The 18,230-nt window shown below is 40.3% G+C and overlaps 1 long non-coding RNA gene across 1 annotated transcript in view; it reads right to left on the reverse strand.

Moving 5' to 3' along the window:
* Positions 1-3,921: 3,921 nt before the first annotated feature.
* Positions 3,922-18,230, reverse strand: part of LOC140254286 (uncharacterized) — a 49,869-nt gene continuing 35,560 nt past the window's right edge. Inside the window, exons 3-5 of the long non-coding RNA XR_011904129.1 lie at positions 7,687-7,809; positions 7,348-7,559; positions 3,922-4,025 (exon numbers count right to left, since the gene is read on the reverse strand). This is a non-coding gene — a long non-coding RNA (uncharacterized lncRNA). The remainder of the gene's footprint in view (positions 4,026-7,347; positions 7,560-7,686; positions 7,810-18,230) is intronic.

Consider the following 18,230-nt stretch of genomic DNA (forward strand, 5'->3'; position numbering starts at 1 on the left):
TGATCTCTGAGGAAAAGATTTGATTAGGGAGATGTCAGGGTACACCCATGACAAACTAAAAGGGAATTACTTTAAACTACTTCTTCAAAGAGGCATGACAAAACTACTCTGAAAGGAAAAGGTAAATGAGTCAGTAGGGACAATGGCTGCTTGGTCTGATACAAAATCCTTCTCATTACAGAGATGAATTCTCTCCAGGTGAGGAGAGAAGGCCTGTACCAAAGCAGCAGCTCCTAACTCTGCTGTGATGTTCTCAAATTCTAGCATTGCTGCATGCTTTTCCAGCAGCAGCAAACACAAGTCAGCTCACCTGTGCTTCTTTCTCCACATGCAAAATAAAACCCATCCGATGCAAAGAGGCTAGCACTGGTTTGGAGCAGATACATGGCTTGAGCAAACATCAGAACCAATTACATTCAAAAATACTGTTTGTCTCAGCTACTTGCATTTCTTGTACACACTTTTAAGAACTGATTCAGTAATCAATCTCAATTGCTTAACAGTTCATACCATAAAGTCACAGCCAGAAAGATGTGTGTTGAATAGGAGGAGAGGCTCTTAGCCCCATGCAGCTGATTGCACTCTAGCTTGAGGCCTGACATCTTTATGTAACTCTAGCAAGCAAAGTGGCAGATGATATTGCTATTTTCCATGCAAACACATAATCCTGTTCTGAAGGCTACTAAGCTCTTTGCCACCAAAATCAGTGGAACTCCGGCTGTTTACATCAGATCTGTGAGAGGCTTTGAAGATGAAAAGAGCTGTGCAAGTGCTAAGTGCAGCTATTTTGGCAAGGAATCCAGACCAGAAACAGAGGCAGTTACACACAGAGCCTATTGTTTTCTGTCAAAAGTCATCTTTATCAGCAGAAAGGCGGAAGCCAGTGAAACTCAGATCAAAAAAATATCTTTGGAGATTCAGCAGGCCTCTTCCTAGGGCACTTTCAGAGACATTGTCAGCAAAAGAGAACACTAAAGCATTCCTTTGTGTCCGTTGCTAATCCTTTCTCATATCAACTTTAACTTTTCAAATAATAGTTTTTATTTGTTCCAACATAGTTTTTGAGCAGTCACTAAGCTAGGCCAGCATTCAGGGAACTTCCCAGCAAGTTGAGTTTATACAGGCAAACAGGAGGCTTAAAAGTGAAAAGGCTTTTTGTAATAACAGCACAAGGTGAGCAAGCAAAAATAGACATTGGAAAGAGTATCACAAAAACCCAGAACACAGCAGATGAAAGAGCTCTGGAGAAGCCTCCTGGCACAAATACCAGAGCAGGTGCAAAGTTCTTTGGGTTTGCTTTGTGTTATGTTCATTGCTCTGTTGATTTTTCCTTTCTCTCCAGACAAAGAATCAAAGCCTAAAGGTCTTGGAAGAAAGTCTGAAAGAGAAACAGGTGGGTAAAATGGCACTGGAAATGTATGCTACTAGTAAGGAATCCACAGCAAAGGTGCTGTAAGAACTAATCCATCAATAAATGTAAATAAAAGCAGAGTTAAGAATGAGAAGTAAGGCAGATACTGGGGAAAAATAAATGAAACACCTGCAGTTGAACAGGCTGCGTTTAGGGCAGTACTCCAGAAAAACATATCAGTATATACCATCAAGCCAGATCTCAGAAAATTCTGCACAGACCCAGCTGAACCTGCTATAATAATTTCACAAAAATCTGAGCAGATTCTGACAGCGGCACACAAAGTGTTATGGTGAATTCTGCAAACATGTGACATCCCCAGCGATGGATCAGGCTGACAGAAAACATCTACAGCAAGTCAGTGCATGCAGTGACAGCAAGCGAGGTGATGATGAAGTGGTTAAGTGTGACTACTGAAGTCAGACAAGGAGACATGTTACGGCCAGATTTATTTCTCCTTGTCCCTGAAACTGCTTGGCTTTAGCCTAATAGCGGCTGTAGTTTGGAAGGAAGATAGAAGAGTAAATGAGCTGTATGAGTTGTGTTGATAGATAAGTAAAACTGACCGCATAGCATAGATTATAGAAACAGCTGAAAAAGGAGATAAGAACAAGAAAGTTAATCTGGAAATTTTCAGGGGACAATAAAAGCTGTAAATAGGTCCAAATATCCCCAAACCCTGCAGACTCTGAGGACTCCAGGTCAAGAGTGGGAAGTGTGAAGAGTGGAAAGAGAAGGATTATACCCATTGCTACTGACCGCAGGTGAATCAAAAACATTACAAGATCTATATGGTTAGATCTATTAAAAAAAATTATAATTGAAGAAACTCAGTTGGCAAGTAAAGAAAAGTCACTGATTGCAGAAATGACTTCAACTAAATGGCAATGTATCATGTGGAATAAAAAGTCTGGTAACACAGATGCCTTATTTCATTTCTGTTGTTGCTATTGTGTTAACAGACGCACTTCATAGCCAGGTCTGTGGAGCAGAGGTACACAAACCAGCTCAGCAGCATCTGCCCTGAGCTTGCCAGTGTATAAAATAAAATGCAATGTCACGGAGCCATGGACTTGAGCCAATGCACCCTGGGGCCAGGAAGGCTCAGCTCACTCCTGCAGGTCTCTGCAAAGCCCAGGCTCCAAAGGGGAGCACAGAGAATCTGCTGTTCTGAGAGAGCTGAACACATTAATCATTCATGGATTCAGACTATTGCCCAGAAGAAAAACAGCCTCTGTGCATTTACACAGTCTTTTCATCATTTCCCATCTCATACTTGATCACCTTATGTAGTGGGTCAGGAGAATTTCAGTAAATTCTTCTGACAGCAGGAGACTGAGGCATTCAGTATAGACCTCCGCAGTTGCTAGAAGCCTGGATTCAGATTTTCTAAGACCAGCTTCCTATTCTTGATGTGTCTAACAGCACTTGATAAAAAAACAGAAAAAACACGGAGGAAGAGGAGAGTAAACTTTAAAGCATAGGCTCACTGCTATTGTGAATTTCCAAATACTATGTGAGTCACTTACTGAGGATATTTCTACATCCTTATGTTTTTCAGCTCAAATACTGTAATTAAACTACCTCAGTGACTGACTGGAAAAGGCTTTACTATTGCCCAGCTAACTCTGAAGATGAATCACTCTGCCGTTGTACACTGCAGGTGGTTCATAAGAGAAGTCACCCAATTGCCTTTTAGGAGAAGGTGGTTACTAGGAGAAAAAAGATAATTTTGCAATGTTTACCTAAGCAGAAGATACAACCCCAACTATTGTCTGTTCTCAAAAGAAAAATACATGGAGAAGCCAGCTTTTAGAAGGGAGAGAAAGAGAGACTGCAAAGCTGTCTGACACCAGTGATTAAATCCTGAGGTTTTAAGTATGTTTTGCTTTACAAAAAGAGACAAAAAACTCAGCAGTCCATCACTGGTATCTTCTGAAGACAGACCTCACGTTGTTTATAGAAAGACTGAAGAATACATCATGCATATCAAAGACATGGCCACTGTTATCTAACGTGCCCTAAGATGGATAAATATAAAAGTATGATGCAAAACTAGGCGTTCAAATTTATCAAATATTTTTGGGTGAGGTTTTGAAGAGGGCTCCACTGCCAGGTCATCAGCAATAGCAGCATGATTTTCTAAAGATGCAGTTCAGTAACCAGACTGTTAAGATCTTTTGTAATCCAAGCCAAGTTAACCCAAAAAACATTGCTGAGTATGGAGAACCTTTAAAAATGCTGTTAGGGGTTCAGAATGCTTCTCTTATTTACCTTCAACAGAGAAACACTGCCCCTTTACTGGGAGCCAAACAGCAACCCAAGAAGAGAGTATGAGTTAAGTGGGGAGCAGCACGGAACTCAGGACTCAACCAGCATGAATGAGATCTAACAAATTCTGTGACAGGTAAGATATGTGGGCTTTTTTCTTTTTGCTTCACCAGAGGAAAAAAAGACAGTCCTTAGTGTTCTAATCTCTTACCCGTGTTTGATCTCACGTAACAGTACTTACCACTGCTCTTCCTTTTTCCTACAGAGTACTGGTGTGATTAAACCAGAGCGAGAACAAGTCACGTCCAAAAGAAATTCCTTAAAAAGGCAAAAATTAACCACCCTGGAAAAACAGCAAGAGAGGAATGTGAGTAACACAGCATTTCCTGTGGCCTGTGTGCTTATACTGTAATGGCCAAGTGGCTTACTTGTCTCTACCCGTTACAAAAGGGATTCTTTGCATTTTCACGTGGCTCTGCTGTACAACCAACCACACAGTTTCACTACTTTGTCCTAGCTATTTTGGTGCTTAGACACTCAAATCCTTTCCCCCTTCCCCCTCCCCCAGTAAGTAAATTTTCCAGGCTAAAGTTCAAAGAAAATTCCAATGTGATTATATAAACACATGCATACTGTAGATTGACATCACACAATGCCATTCTTTGTTGCTGGATTTTTTTGTCTTCTACTTTGCAGCAACTTCTGGATGCCTGGCTTGCTTCCCTAAAATAGTAACTTATTACACCCTACTGAATAAGATAGTGCTGTATTTATTCCTCTGGCAGTTTTGACTTCGTAGGGGAAAAAAAAATGCTCATGATTTAATTCATAAAAATGGACTTAGGAAAGAAAAACAAGAGTAACAGATCTTATGAATCTCCCTGTTTATTAATGCATGTGATTAGTGGAGTGGCGAGAAAGCAGGTTGATACGTTTCAGTCCATCATGACTGTGAAATTGAACTGTAAATGGTACCTAGTGCAGTCAAGTGAAACAGACACCATGCAGCGAGTTAATGGAAATGTGGAGAGCTTTTCTTTTTAACAAAGTACTCGAGCAATTATCCCAGCACACCCACAGCGAAATGAGATAAAGTTAGCCCGTGCATTACAAAGGCTGTTAACTGCAAAATAAATTTACTGACAGTCGTTTGGAACCTTCAGTTCATTGTTTCGTTTTCTGCACCTATTAGCTAAAAATGACAAACCACTAAAAGTGAACAGACAGCACTTTGTGGGGTGGGAGAGCAGCAGCCTGGGACACTTCTTGTGGGCACATGCAAGCAGGCAGGGAACTGCTCTGGGTACTACTGTAGGTAGGTATTGCTTAACCCAGAACACAGATAAGTAGTTCAAGTGATGAACTTTGCTTTCGTACTAACCTGAGGAATTGGTGTGGTTCTCAGAGCAATCTGAACTGGCCTTGTTCTGCCACTCAGACTATGCAGGCATTGAGTGCTTCCGACAGCCCTGCTCCTGTTTTGCACAGAGTGCCTTTGTATTGACATTAACCTTTTATAGTCATAGCAACAAAATACATTTTAGTTTCCAGCCAACCTCCTCTTTCCCATCACTTTGCTGGCTGCCTATACCACCAAGGAAGGTCACATTTGAGGTGTTAGCTGCTCCAGAGACAAATGAATGGCAAGTCCCACCTGCCTTCCAGAACCTGACCTCTCCTGTGTATTTAACACAGATCTCCTTCCTCCAGCTCCACCTGCTCACTCAGTGCGATGATTCCACTGTATCCACTGGTAAAAATTGGTTCTTTGTGGTAGAACTCAGACCACATTCATGGTCAGCCAGAAAGAATGTGTGCAGTACTAGGGCCTCACAAACAGTCCTAGGGGAGCTGTGCTGGGATAAAGCCAGAGGAGGAGCTGATAGCTGAACGATGATAAAAACGGTCTGAAAAAGCAAGCAACTTCACTATCAGCTTCTGCTTTATTAATTTTTTTATCTGTTGTGGGAGCTGTATTCAGGTTTTTGTGATTATGTGATTTTGTGGTACTCATGGATATGATTTAGCAGAGGTTTGTTGTTGTGGTATTGTTTTGTGGTTGTTTTTTAAGAGATAGGCTACTGGTTAGGCTGCGGTCGGACTTGATGATCTTCAAGGTCTTTTCCAACCTGAGTAATTCTATGATTCTATGATTATCTCCTCACAATCTTCTCACTACACTATATTTTTTTATCATTCTATTTTGAGAGTAGCTCATATGCAAGCCAGCATCAAGTACTTCACATTGACCAAAAGTCAAACCACAATTTGTATAGTCCAATGATATCTCTTATTCCTTTGATGACACAGTCTACTTCCTATTTGTATTTTCAGTGCAGATGAAAGAAGGCTGCTCTCTCACCAGTATTCCATTGCTATTCCCATTCTCTGTACTGGAGCATCTCTTTGTTCGGCAAGCATGTTGCCTTCCCTAACTCTGTCTTCTGGAGGCATCACCACAGTTTTTTGCTATTTGTCTCAGATACTCACCTCTGAAGACACCCCTCCCTTCATTTCAGGGAGGTAGGACTTGGAGATCTGCATCTTTTGGGCTCACAGTTGTTATTTGTAGCTGTCAGTCAGATAACAAAAATGGAAATCTATATAACCAACTCTCCCCCTTCACAGACCCATCACTGTCACTCACTCACTTTTGACTTTTATTCAACATAATCAAGAGTTATTTTATTTCTCCTATCTTATATAAGAATCCTGTGCAGCCATGGTATAGCTGCATCACAAACATAACTCACCAGCCCCTTCGTAACCTTACAACAATCCCAGCAAATAAAATCCTAATAACTCCAGGAATTACTCTGATTTCTGCCCTCCTAAGCAGATCCTTACTGCAGACAAAGGACATTGTAACTTGCAGAAACAGTTAGACATGGAACCAGCCTGAACTGTAGGGAAGTGGCTGTTTTGTACTACCCAAAACTCCTAGTGCATGCGGACTGACTCCTCTCTCTGCCCTGCAGCACTTCCATTTCTTTGCATGTCTGTCAGATTCTTTCCGTGTTGCTTTTCCTTTGCTGTGCAGCGTAGCAAGATGCCAGCTTTCTATTTTTTGCACTGTGTGCACTCTAGATCTAACATTCCGCTTGAGATGCTATCAAGTAGCCAAATGTGACACATTTTCAAGGTTGGCCTCAAGGTAGCTGACCAGGGGAGTGAGCTTTTCAATCACAATCAGATACCAATCAAACAAAAATAGATGAGGGCTGACAGTGGGCTTGCATGATTATACTGCCTATTTCCAGCTGCTTCAGGTCAGGATGTTTTTATCAACCAAGCCTTCAGCTCATATCACCAGTATGCAAGGGAGGCAGGAGAAGTGGCTGTACAAAAGTAGAATATGTTGTGATTTATAGCTGAAGGAAAACAAAGACCATAGTTATCCTGATTTATTAGATGTAATTGTGCCCCTAGCATCATTATAAGGCAAAGCAAGTCCCAAAGATAAAATCAACCTGGTGGAGGAGTGGGGCCCAACAGCTGTGAGGGCATCATTTCAAGAAGCAACTTTCCTCTCTCCTCTTGCATTAACATGACATCAAAATTGTTGTAAACCTGCAGCTACCCAAACAGCATTCGTTGTGTTCTCGTGCACAGCACAAAGTTCACTACTGACTTCAAAGGAACAGAAAGATACAGAGAAATTTTACCTTTAATTTGTTGTGCTGATATAGATCAGGGAGATTTGTAGGCTTTGATCTTCCCTTATTTAATTAAAGTCAGATGAGGCCCAGTTGTAGCATGAAGTTTCAGTTTCAGCAGGGGACTCTGTGGCCCAGCAGAGTTTTCACCCGTCTTTCATCTCCTCCGATCAAAGCTCCCCATCCTAACCCAGTTGATGTCAAATAATTCCAATTTGATCCTAGTGAAGAACAGCCTTTTTAGTTGTGACTGGGACTTCCTGTGAATATCACAAAGGCATCTCACATGGAGGTGATGCACTATTGTTTGCTGTATCTGCTTCAAAATGCATTTAAAAGGAAACAGACCTTGGCTGCTCTGCAAGTAAGGACGAGAAATAAAGTCCTTTAAATGCAGGGAAGCTGTCACATCTTGAATCAAGGTCTTGCATAGGCTCCAGTTTTTCGCTGACTTTATTGCTAATACTGCACCTGTAAGAAATCAAAACAATGATTTTGAGCATAGCTGGCCTAAGTTGTCAGATTAAGACTATCATTAAATAATTGTGCACAGTGTTCATAAAATCATCATTTCACCTGAACGGGTTAAAGATGATTCTAAAACTGCCTCTTCTCCAAAACATTATCTCTGCACGTTATGTCTTCTTTCCTGCTTTATCTCATTTTCATAAGAGAAAGCTTGATTTCACCGTGACAGAACTACTATAGCCCACGAAGCATCACACCTGATTACAAAACAGTATTTCCACCTCTAAAATGAGCCACCACCAATCCATAGGTCATGAGCAAAGCTCTGAATCTACAAAGAGCTCTGCAGGAGCAGCCCCCTTATTCTGGCAGCTGGTGCTCCCATAGAAGGCACCAAAATAACCTTTTCTGAAGTAAGAGTGTCTGGACTACCCCACATCAGTAAAGGTCTGTGTACATGCTGCCCTGACTATAGGGATTTGGACCCGAGCTTGTCGCTTCTTTCTTCCAAGGGAATGATCTTTGTGGCTCTCCAAAGTGTATCACTGGTAGGTGAATGTCACCCATCTACCTTTGCCTGATTAAACTCTGTTTTCCTACATCTGATACAACCGTAAGTGTGCACCATGCTGATCAGGCATACCTTTTGTACAAAATGTCATGTGTGTTTATTATTAGATTAAGCTGCAGAAGGTTTAATTTTAGAACTTTTTATTCAAGTGGTACAATAAAGATTGAATGTTAGGCATTATTAAAGATGCAGATGTGGTTATATTGAATTACAAACCTCATTAAGTGCAATGTCCTAGACAGGCTTATAAGATAAGCTACAAAGGACTTCCTTACTTCATACTAAAGTCATTAAAATATTAGAAGGTAAATCTAATCATAAAAATATTATGATAGAATGAATCTGATACTCTAAAAACCTTATTACAAAAGACTATATTTCTTTCATGTATAATTACTTCCCTCTCAACCTAGATTGCCGGATTTGATATTAAAAGGAAGTGTTCTTCCTCTTTTGACTGCATGTAAAAAGCAAATACAATGGGAGCCAATTTTTAGCTACAGCTTTTGGCATTTGAGTCTTAAATGATCCTCCTCCTCCTCATTGTCACGTATTTAGTCCTCATCAACACTGAAGTTATCCACTGAAAACGATCTGTAGTAGCGCAGCCATCTCCACTTGCATGGATGAGTGGCTCAGATACAGCTATCACAGGAAATTTGTGAAGAGGTTTTGGAATGTCTGAGGTGGCTAAATTTAGAGATGGGACCAACAACACAAAGCACAGCAGAGATTCATGGAAAAAAATAAAGACACATGGAGAGTTCTCTGTTCTCGTCATTAAACTCCTTTACCATCAATCAATTGCTATACTCTTCTTTTTATAGAAGAGAATTGGAAGAAATTTTAGAGTATTTTCTATAGTAAATTATGTGAACTAAATGAATTAAGTAACTGCAGTGGATTTGACTCATAAGATATCCAAATTAGCTTGTTTGCAAGATTTACTAGATCAGGTGATGTGATTTGTCTCCCCGAATACAGAGCAGGTCTACTCACATCAAGCTGGAAAAAAAACACCAATGGAATTGATTGCAATATATGTTAGATTAAATTATATGTTTTGAGAATCTTCTAGAAGCTGGCATTGATTTACAACTACCTGTCAATGGACTCAAGGCATTTGATGTCAAAAATGGCAAACCAAAAAAGTTTGTTTTACAAATAAATCTTTAAGAGAGAGCTAAAACAATGATTTATGTGTGTGTGTGTGTGTATATATGTAAGCAAACAATTACATTCTAGTGTGCTGGAGTGTGAATACTACAGCTGTTATGAGAATCAGAAAATAAAGGATGAAGGTATCTCACTCATAAAAGGAAGAGAATGAGGCAACCAGGAAAGCAAGACTTGTAGCAGAATACCCAAAACTTACTGTATTTTTGTCACAGAGAGTCACAAATTCTCTTGCTTCCTTTTAGCTGTTTTTCTGTGTGACAGGCTAAACATTTTTAGGAACATTTCTCTGTAGGAGTTTTCTCTTATACCAGAACCAAGTTGTATTTAACACTTTTTTTGTTTAATCAAGCAGGATAAAACAACGGGATTTAAAGGGAAAAACAGATTACTGCTGAGGGTTTCTGTAAAATAGCATGGTTGGATATTTTTATCTTCATTTCCTTGTCTTTTGCAATTTTAATTTGGGAGAATGCATACACTGTGAGATGTTTAGTTAAATATTTCATTGTTAGTGCATGCTGCAGGAAGCAAAAAGAAAGATGTATTCTGAAGTTCAGCTCTATATTTGTTGGTGTGATTTGTTAGCGTAAACTGGGAAGGAAAAAAAAAGATCAAGGCTCCTACTGAGACAAGAGGCTTTGGAAGAAGACAAAAAGTAATAAAGCACCATCGTGAATTCAGATTCTGCAGGCAAAGCTGCTAAATAAAATACACAAATGGGAGAGCCGCTGCTTTGCCTTTTCTTCTGCACTGTAAACATAGTTCTGCAGACATAGATTCCTTCTGAAGCTGGAAGTAATAGCAGTTCCCATAACCTCTTTGAGCAAAACCAGCCATCGTGATCACAACAACATGATGTCTCACACAGCCTTTACTTTTTAACACATGGACAATTGCAAGATGACTCACCATGCTTTTAAATGCAGCTTTGATCATTAAATGCTTTTTGAATTACTGAAGACTCTACTTCTGCTTTTCAGTTACAAAAATCATCAGAAAAGGATTTGAGGTTTCAGGTTAGAAGGTTCAACTTTACTTTTAAAATCCCAGCTTGATTCAATAACCATAACGTGCTGCAAACACCAGGACAAATCATAAGACAGACTGCTGCAGACTTATTTCCTTAGCCTCGAACACCCTATGTTGGCATTTATTTCTACATTGTCTACCATTTCCAGACAGGAATTTTTGGTGCTTTGGTAACTTGTCAAAGCAACACCTTAATTTCATTGTAATTGTCCTGCTTCTGGCACTAATTACTCATTCTCTTTTTGGATTATCCAGAAGCCATTAAATTTTTTTTCAGTGAGACATAGCAGTCAATAGCTGAGGAAAGCACCACTAGATGGCTCGAGGGACAAGCTGGCTGCCTCTGCTTCTGCAGCCTCTGGGCAAGGCACATGGCGCTGGGTGCAGCAAGCTTATGGCCATGGAGGAGCCTTTCAGGCAGCAGAAGGCAGCCTGGTCCTGTTGGGGTGGATGTCCCAGTAGTGGTAGGGAGAGGCAGGCACCCAGCTCAGAGCAAGTCAGCTAGTGACCTTTAGATGAAAGGGGCATTTCCACAGGCAGCAGTCATTTGCAAACATGTTCCCATAAGAACTGTGGAGGCCTTTGCACCTGCAAATAACACTGTCCACCATGCCAAGTGGGCTAATCAGCAGCAACCTGCCTCATCTCTCCGTTGAGAACAAAAAAAGCAGATTCGCAGCCACACTGCACTTCTCATGAAGCAAAAGGGCAGATTTTGCTTCATAAAGGGCCTGCCCTGTTCTTGCAAAGCCCCATTTCTGTGTGATACATCAGCAGCCAACAGAGGAAAAGGATGATCCCTCACTGGCACACATACTTAGCTCAGAAATTCTCATTCTGGCTCTTTTTTCTTGCATGGCCACACAAATCTCAAAGCAACTTGTCAGTGACTTTTAATTCAAACTGAAGATTAACATGGTTGGTAGTCATAATCACCAAATGTTTTCTTGGTGATGTAAATCCCTTTCCTGATGGAAACTGAGGACCTTGCCACGGTCCAGCTTGTGAGGACAGTTCCTCTGTGCACACCATGTGCAGAGAATGCATTTAAACATTAGCTTAATGGACTTTTAAATCTCTCCGGTCAGCAGCCCCAGAGAGGTGCATCCAGCTGGCTGCTTCTAATAGTTAATTTGTTTCACAATTGAAGAGGGAATTTTTTCTCTTTAGCAAGCTCTTTAGCGGGACCATTTGTCTCCTAACTAACATCAGATCTTTCCGACTTCCATCTGGGAACCAAAACTCAGTTCCTTATTGTACAGCTGAGTTTGTTTGCCAAGGGGAGTACAAAGATAGAGCAAGAAAATTACAAATAATGTTGATAAAATCACTCTTATCCAAGTGTTCCCCCCTTACAAGTCTACTATAGTACAGTCTTACCTCTTTAACAGCACTTATTTCACCTTCTCCCACTCTTTAGCAACTCTCAGATGGGGACATGCTTGCTCTACTCACTTTCTTACAGGGATGGTAGACGTTGTAGCAGTTTTAATATTTAAATGAGTTTAACGTGCCCAGTAAATAGTGATTTATAAGATAAAGAAATTTGGTCATCCGTAACTGAGGTGTAGCAGTGCAGTAGCCAATTTATTTAGGTTATTTAGAAATGAAAAACGGGTCAGTCCACTTATTAACAGAAACTATCCAGCTGCCAAGTGGACTTTCAGGCAGCCAAGGGCTCATTGGTAGGAGTTTCCACAAATCTTGGTTTTGTCAGACTTCTCACAATGAGGCAACACAATCAAGTGAAATTAAAATAGCCCTCTGTGAGACTGTCAGCAAAAAAAAAAGATGGCCCAGCCTTCAATTAGTGTCATCACTAACAAGCCATGTGAAAGATAATATAACAGATCTTGGCTGATTTCCTGCCAAGTCTCCCAGACCTCAGTTTGCTTTTCTGACTTTACATGTAGTATCATATTTAGCAGGACTAATGAGCCTGCACTCCTCTAATGGGCCCACTCCAGCATGTGAGGTTTTTGTTTTCTTTTGCTGATGATCTCCTTTCCTCAAGAAATCAATGTTTTGAAAAAGACAAAGAATAAGGTCTTCATAGCATTATCACTCCAAGGTCTCTGCTCTACTCTTACTTTTAGAGAGCACAAATCATTTTTGTCTAGCAACTTTAAAGGAAGTGTGGGAAAACATTTCTTTCTGCAGGATTGCAAATGTTATTGCCCCCTTCGCAAGGGCTCGGCGCAGCTCAATTTGTTGCTCTTAATTGGGGAAACTAATGGAAGGAAACAGAGAAACAGAATAGAAATAAAAGGAAAACATCAACATAAAGCCAACGCTGCTTTCTAATGCAGAGTCTAAGTACAAGCCATCCATTATCTGCAAGGCATTCTCAGCATCACCTGTGAAAGCTCTGCTAGAGAGACTGGATTGTAACAAACCACCCCGCACAAGCAGAACTAATAGCAGCCCTGTATCCTGAAACCTGGAGCAAATGCAGCTGAAAGCATTTAGCCTTTCAGTCTCCTTCACATGGGGCATTTCATCTAGCAAGTTTTCCATTTCAGTGTTGGTGGCATTAGGGAATATGTTAGCAGTTTATCAGAATGCAGCTACCAAAAGCACAGCAATATGCCCTTGTGACAGAGATCAACAGCATCATAGGTTGCATTAGGCAGCATATTGCCAGCAGGTGGAGAGAAGTGATTTTTCTCCTCTGCTCAGCACTGCTGGGAAAAATGTGGCATGGAGTGTGTGCTGCTGGGCTCCCCAGTATTGGAGGGATGTGGACATACAGCCCAAGAGCCGTGAAGAAGATGAAGGAATTGGTGCATCAGTCATACGAGGAAGATAGAGGCTCTACAGTCTACAGAAGAAAAGACTAAGGGCATCTTATCATTGTGAGCAATTGCCAGTTCACTAGGTGACCTCCAGAGAAGCTTTGCAGCCTCAGCCATTCTATGGCTAGTCACATCCAATGCAAATCACACACAGCTCTCAAACATGCTGAGAACACCCCCCTATCTATGTAGCAGAAGTCTGTGCTGTTGAAGAACCTGCAAGACAGCCAGAACTGGGACACAGCAGGCACTGAGGCCGGCATATTTGGATTGCTTGGAATTCAGTGTAACATTCAGTCCATGTCCAATCCGACACAAGGCAATTAGGCTTCAGAGTTATTCCTGGCACTGTCCCTTTTTGGAGAGCCCAGGGGCATGTTATAAGTGTCTGACAGCCCTCAGTGACATGAAGAATTTGAAATAGGATTTACAGCTTCAATCAAGTTGGCCACCCAAGCTCTGCACCTTTGCCTCCTGCCCAAACGAGTAATCAACAGCAAGAGGAGAACAGCATCACTTCAGGACACCACAAGATTCAACAAAGACAACAACTTCTGAGGTTTTCTTAAACCGCTAGGTATAAACACTAGTATTAATAACATTCATTCTGAAAAGGCTGAGACAGTAAGTGCTAAGCAGACAACGAGCTCCAATTGCAGCAATTACTGATTGACTACATAATGTACCCTAGCTTTTGCTAACACTGTCCTTGCTCCTTTCTCTCCCTCCTTTGTCCATTCTCCAACTGTTAGCTAAGACTTTTTAAGCAATGGGCAATGGACTGTGGAATGAGACTTCCACGCGTGAGGTATTTTGTTTGCTGATGTCAGTTGCTCAACTTCCATTCTTCCAGTGATTTTTCTCCTTGGTTGATTTTATTGGGGTATTTATGGGGTTTCATCCCTCTGCCTGGATGTCTCTTTCACAGACCATATAGGGAAACAATTATCTTGAGAACTTCTTATGCCTTTCTGAAGTAAAACCATCCAACAGGCTCCTCTGTACCATCAGTGAGGCTATGCTGGCTTACTTCGTGTCAAAAATAAATGCCAGAAATGAAGAAAATTGAGAACAATTTTTACTAACAGTTGTTTTTTTAGATGTTTGTATGAAATCCTTGGGCCTGAATCTGCCTCATTGCAGAACACCTCCTTCATCAGAGAACTGTAATACATAGGAGCACTTAGCTTTAGAGAGGCAGGATTTGAAGGAAAGAGGGGAAAAATAATAAATCAAGACTTGGTGAGGCTTAGTCAAGTCAGCTACTCTGCTGTTCATATTTAATACAGCAGTGGTGCTCAACTCTACAATTAAAATCATCTAACTCACTTGCAGTAAAGGTCAGGCAGCAGATGCTGCCACTAGACCTGACAGATTCACTGATAAGCTTCACTTCCAGGCAAAGCTTACGAGAGAAATACAAAGCGTCAGCCTTCAGTACTTCCAACAACACATGCACCTACATAAGCGTACATCTTAGCAGTAAGAGTATGTATTCATTTTTAGTAAAAATATGCACTACTAAAGCTCAGCCTTTTGAAAACTATGCCATATGCACTAAATAAAATTGATATTTTCAATGAAATATGTGACACAACCATGAATAGCAATTCCTTAAGTACAGTCAAGTGTTTGCGTAGCTAACAGCAAATGAAATGTGTTCTGAAGAATGAATGGGTTTTTGCACTAATATGCAGAATATCTTTGCATAGTAATAATGGCAGAAAAATCAAATTATTCCAGAATCTGGTTAAGCATTGAGTAGAGTTACATGAGAATGTAAATTGGAGAGAAAAGAGCCCTATCTCCACATTCTCAACAATCTTTTCTAGGTAATGAATTGTTTTGAAAATTTAGCTAGGGAAAAAGCGTTTGATTTGGAATCTGGCAGTCCTTCAGGGTATTCTTAGAGGTTATCTCTGCAAGGCAGGTGGATGAGGAAAGAGACAAGCTTAACCCTATAAAAATAATTATGATGTATTATTAGCATCTAATGGCAATCTAATGGAGTCTTTCCAGCAAAGACATCACTGGCTGCAATTTCTCTCTGTCATATGCATAAAAAAGCAAATCTTAATGAAGTCTACTTTCTGGTAATTTCTCAAACTCACTGAAGTTAGCAGGGAACTTTCTGTACTTGAAACTTCACATGCTTCAGCATATTTCCATGTTAATATTAATGGGAAAACGCCACCCAGGCAGCATGAAGCAAGATTCAGTCCCTAACCCAGCATCAGAAACCTTTTGAGGCCACATAATAGATCATTCGTGAACCTGCAAGCATGAAGACTGACAGGAAATGCTATCAGGGTTATCATAATCTTCCATGCTTCTTCAGCTCTTACCTCACAGGAAAAGCAGCATAACTCCATATAAAGTTTCCTTTGTTGCATTACCACGTGTGATACAACTAAGACACTAACATTGCCACAGCCATGTAGACACTGAAGTGAAAATGGTCTGGAAGCACAAGTGGCCAAAGGGAAGTGAGGAACAAGTTGCCTGTTTTCAGAAGGGGCATGGGTTACCAGACCTAGAAAAGTGGATCAAGTACATCAAACACCCTCCAACCTAAGCTCAAGGAAAACTGAAATTCATGGCCCTTTCATCATTGAGAGCCCAGCACTGCCACTGTGAGAGCAGGTCAGAATAACTAGCTATGTCACCTGCATGCAAAGGTCAATATCTCTGCCACTATGAAATGGCTATATCTTTACACACAATGGAATGCTAAATACTCAGTTTCTCAATTGAATTAGAATAATTTAACTCAATGTCATGTACCTGCATTCTGGACTTTCTATCTTTTAATCTACAAGAGTAAACTAGACTTCTCTGTATGAAACCAGAAGATGCTATGGGGCTTCTCAGGAGAATGTCGCATACGTCAGCAACAATAACAAAAACCAAGCTTGTGCAAATGGCAGTATCTGGGAAATGAGTAACACAGTGAGTTAAGAGCTTGTTCTTTTCTTTTTTCCTTTTGAAGAGATTTGTAGAGATACACGGGAGGAAATAGAAACTGCTAATGCATTCATATTAAAGCTATATAATACTTTCAGAAAAAAATGAAAGGTCATCTCCATCCATGGAGATGGTCAGAACGCAGCTGGATGCAGTTCCTGGTCAGCTGCTCCAGCTGAGCCTGCCGAAACCATGTGCTGGATTACCTCAAGTGGTCCCTTCCAACCTCATGTCTTTGTAATAGTGAGACAAAAAAGTAGCTTGCCAGCATTTATCTTCTTTATTTCATGTTTTCAAAGTGAGAGTTTCAGTGTTTCTTCTTTGAGTAGCTGAGATCTCAGATTTCCCTTCCAAACTCAACGATTCTAATTTAGGAGCCTTTAAAAAACTTTTGAAGTTAAACTGATCTTTGAATTGACATTTCAGATTGGCAAGATAAGCTATATTATTTTTAAAAAGGTGGAGAGGGAAAGAGGAATAAAGACTGAATCAACTTACAAAATAACAGACCTTTCAGCTTGATTCAAAAGGAAAAAGTTTTGTTTTGCCAAGAAAGGAACAACCTTTTTTTGACCTAATATAACTATTTAGAAACTGAGATAGAAAAAGATTGAAGATACAGTTCTCTTGATCTCTAATGTCAGTAATACTTAAAAATAAAGAAATAAATAAATAGAACCAAACCACAGGAATGCTGTTCTAGATTTTGGGTGCTTTCAGAGTTCAGAAATACCCCCGGAAGAAATTCATTCACAGCAACATGGGAAATAAAAGCCCCAGTCTCATATTTTAACATGTGAAATATCAAGTTTCCATCCTATATTTTCTGCTTAGTTTTGACCAAAGGAGCATTTCCACCTTCTTTCATGTATCTGGAAGAATAAAGTATACCAGAAGAGTTCACATGTACTATTTCCACTTCTTATCCAACCACTTGAATAACACCTGCCTTCTTCATCAGCTTCTTAAAATAACTGTCTTTGGCAGGTTAGAAAGAACCCTTCATTCTCCAATGCAAAATAGCATTCAAGTAATGAACACTGGTCTCAGCTCAACAAATACTTAATTTGACAAGTGCTAAGTTTTAACTCGTGAGATCTCATCTTCACATAGAAATATCTAAACCAGGTGACCTGTGCATAATACAATAAGCTAGAAATAAACATCATAGCACTTAGAAAACAGTTCCAGCTTTTTTTGCCATGGAAATTATTTCTGCTTAAAACATCAAGCCAGAGTAATTGTGTATTTTGTTTAGAATGACAGCTCAATTCTTCATGTATTTGCTGTCTTTTGACGGCAGATAAGTGGGAAGGGAAATGTGCTCTCTGAAAGCTTTTATCAATGAAAATCGCAGTCAGAAAATTGCACCACGGAGCACAGCAATATTTCCATACTTTACTGCACTTACAGGGAGAAAACTGTCATTAGGGCTAACAGGGTGTCTTAAAAAAAACGTTTATTTTCACAGATCTTTTATTTGGCCAGAATATTTCCCCCTACAGTCAGAGGGGGCAGGAGGCCATCAAAGCAGAATTTGAAGCATTAGGTTTTTCAGTGAAGTACAGCCAATATTTTAAACAAGGGAACCCAACAAAATTCCTACCAGATCTGCAGACTGTGATAAAACCCAGAATGGGGCAGTCACCCTGGGGAGTCTATTCACCTGTACTGCATTTAAACAAAAGTTCAGGCTCCTATCTTAAACTGAATAGGCAACAGAAACATCCACAAAGCCTTTCTTGCTCCTTGGGATAGTTCTTCCTAATGACCTTCATGTGTTTTTTGTAGGGCAGACCTATCAGGAAAGCATCAGTAAAGGCAGCTGAGCAACTACTTTCTCTTGGAAAGATATTTAAAATGGCTGTTTGGAGTCTCATGGAGTC

The sequence above is a fragment of the Excalfactoria chinensis genome, chromosome 6, assembly GCF_039878825.1.
Source record: "Excalfactoria chinensis isolate bCotChi1 chromosome 6, bCotChi1.hap2, whole genome shotgun sequence".
Taxonomy (NCBI): Eukaryota; Metazoa; Chordata; class Aves; order Galliformes; family Phasianidae; genus Excalfactoria; species Excalfactoria chinensis.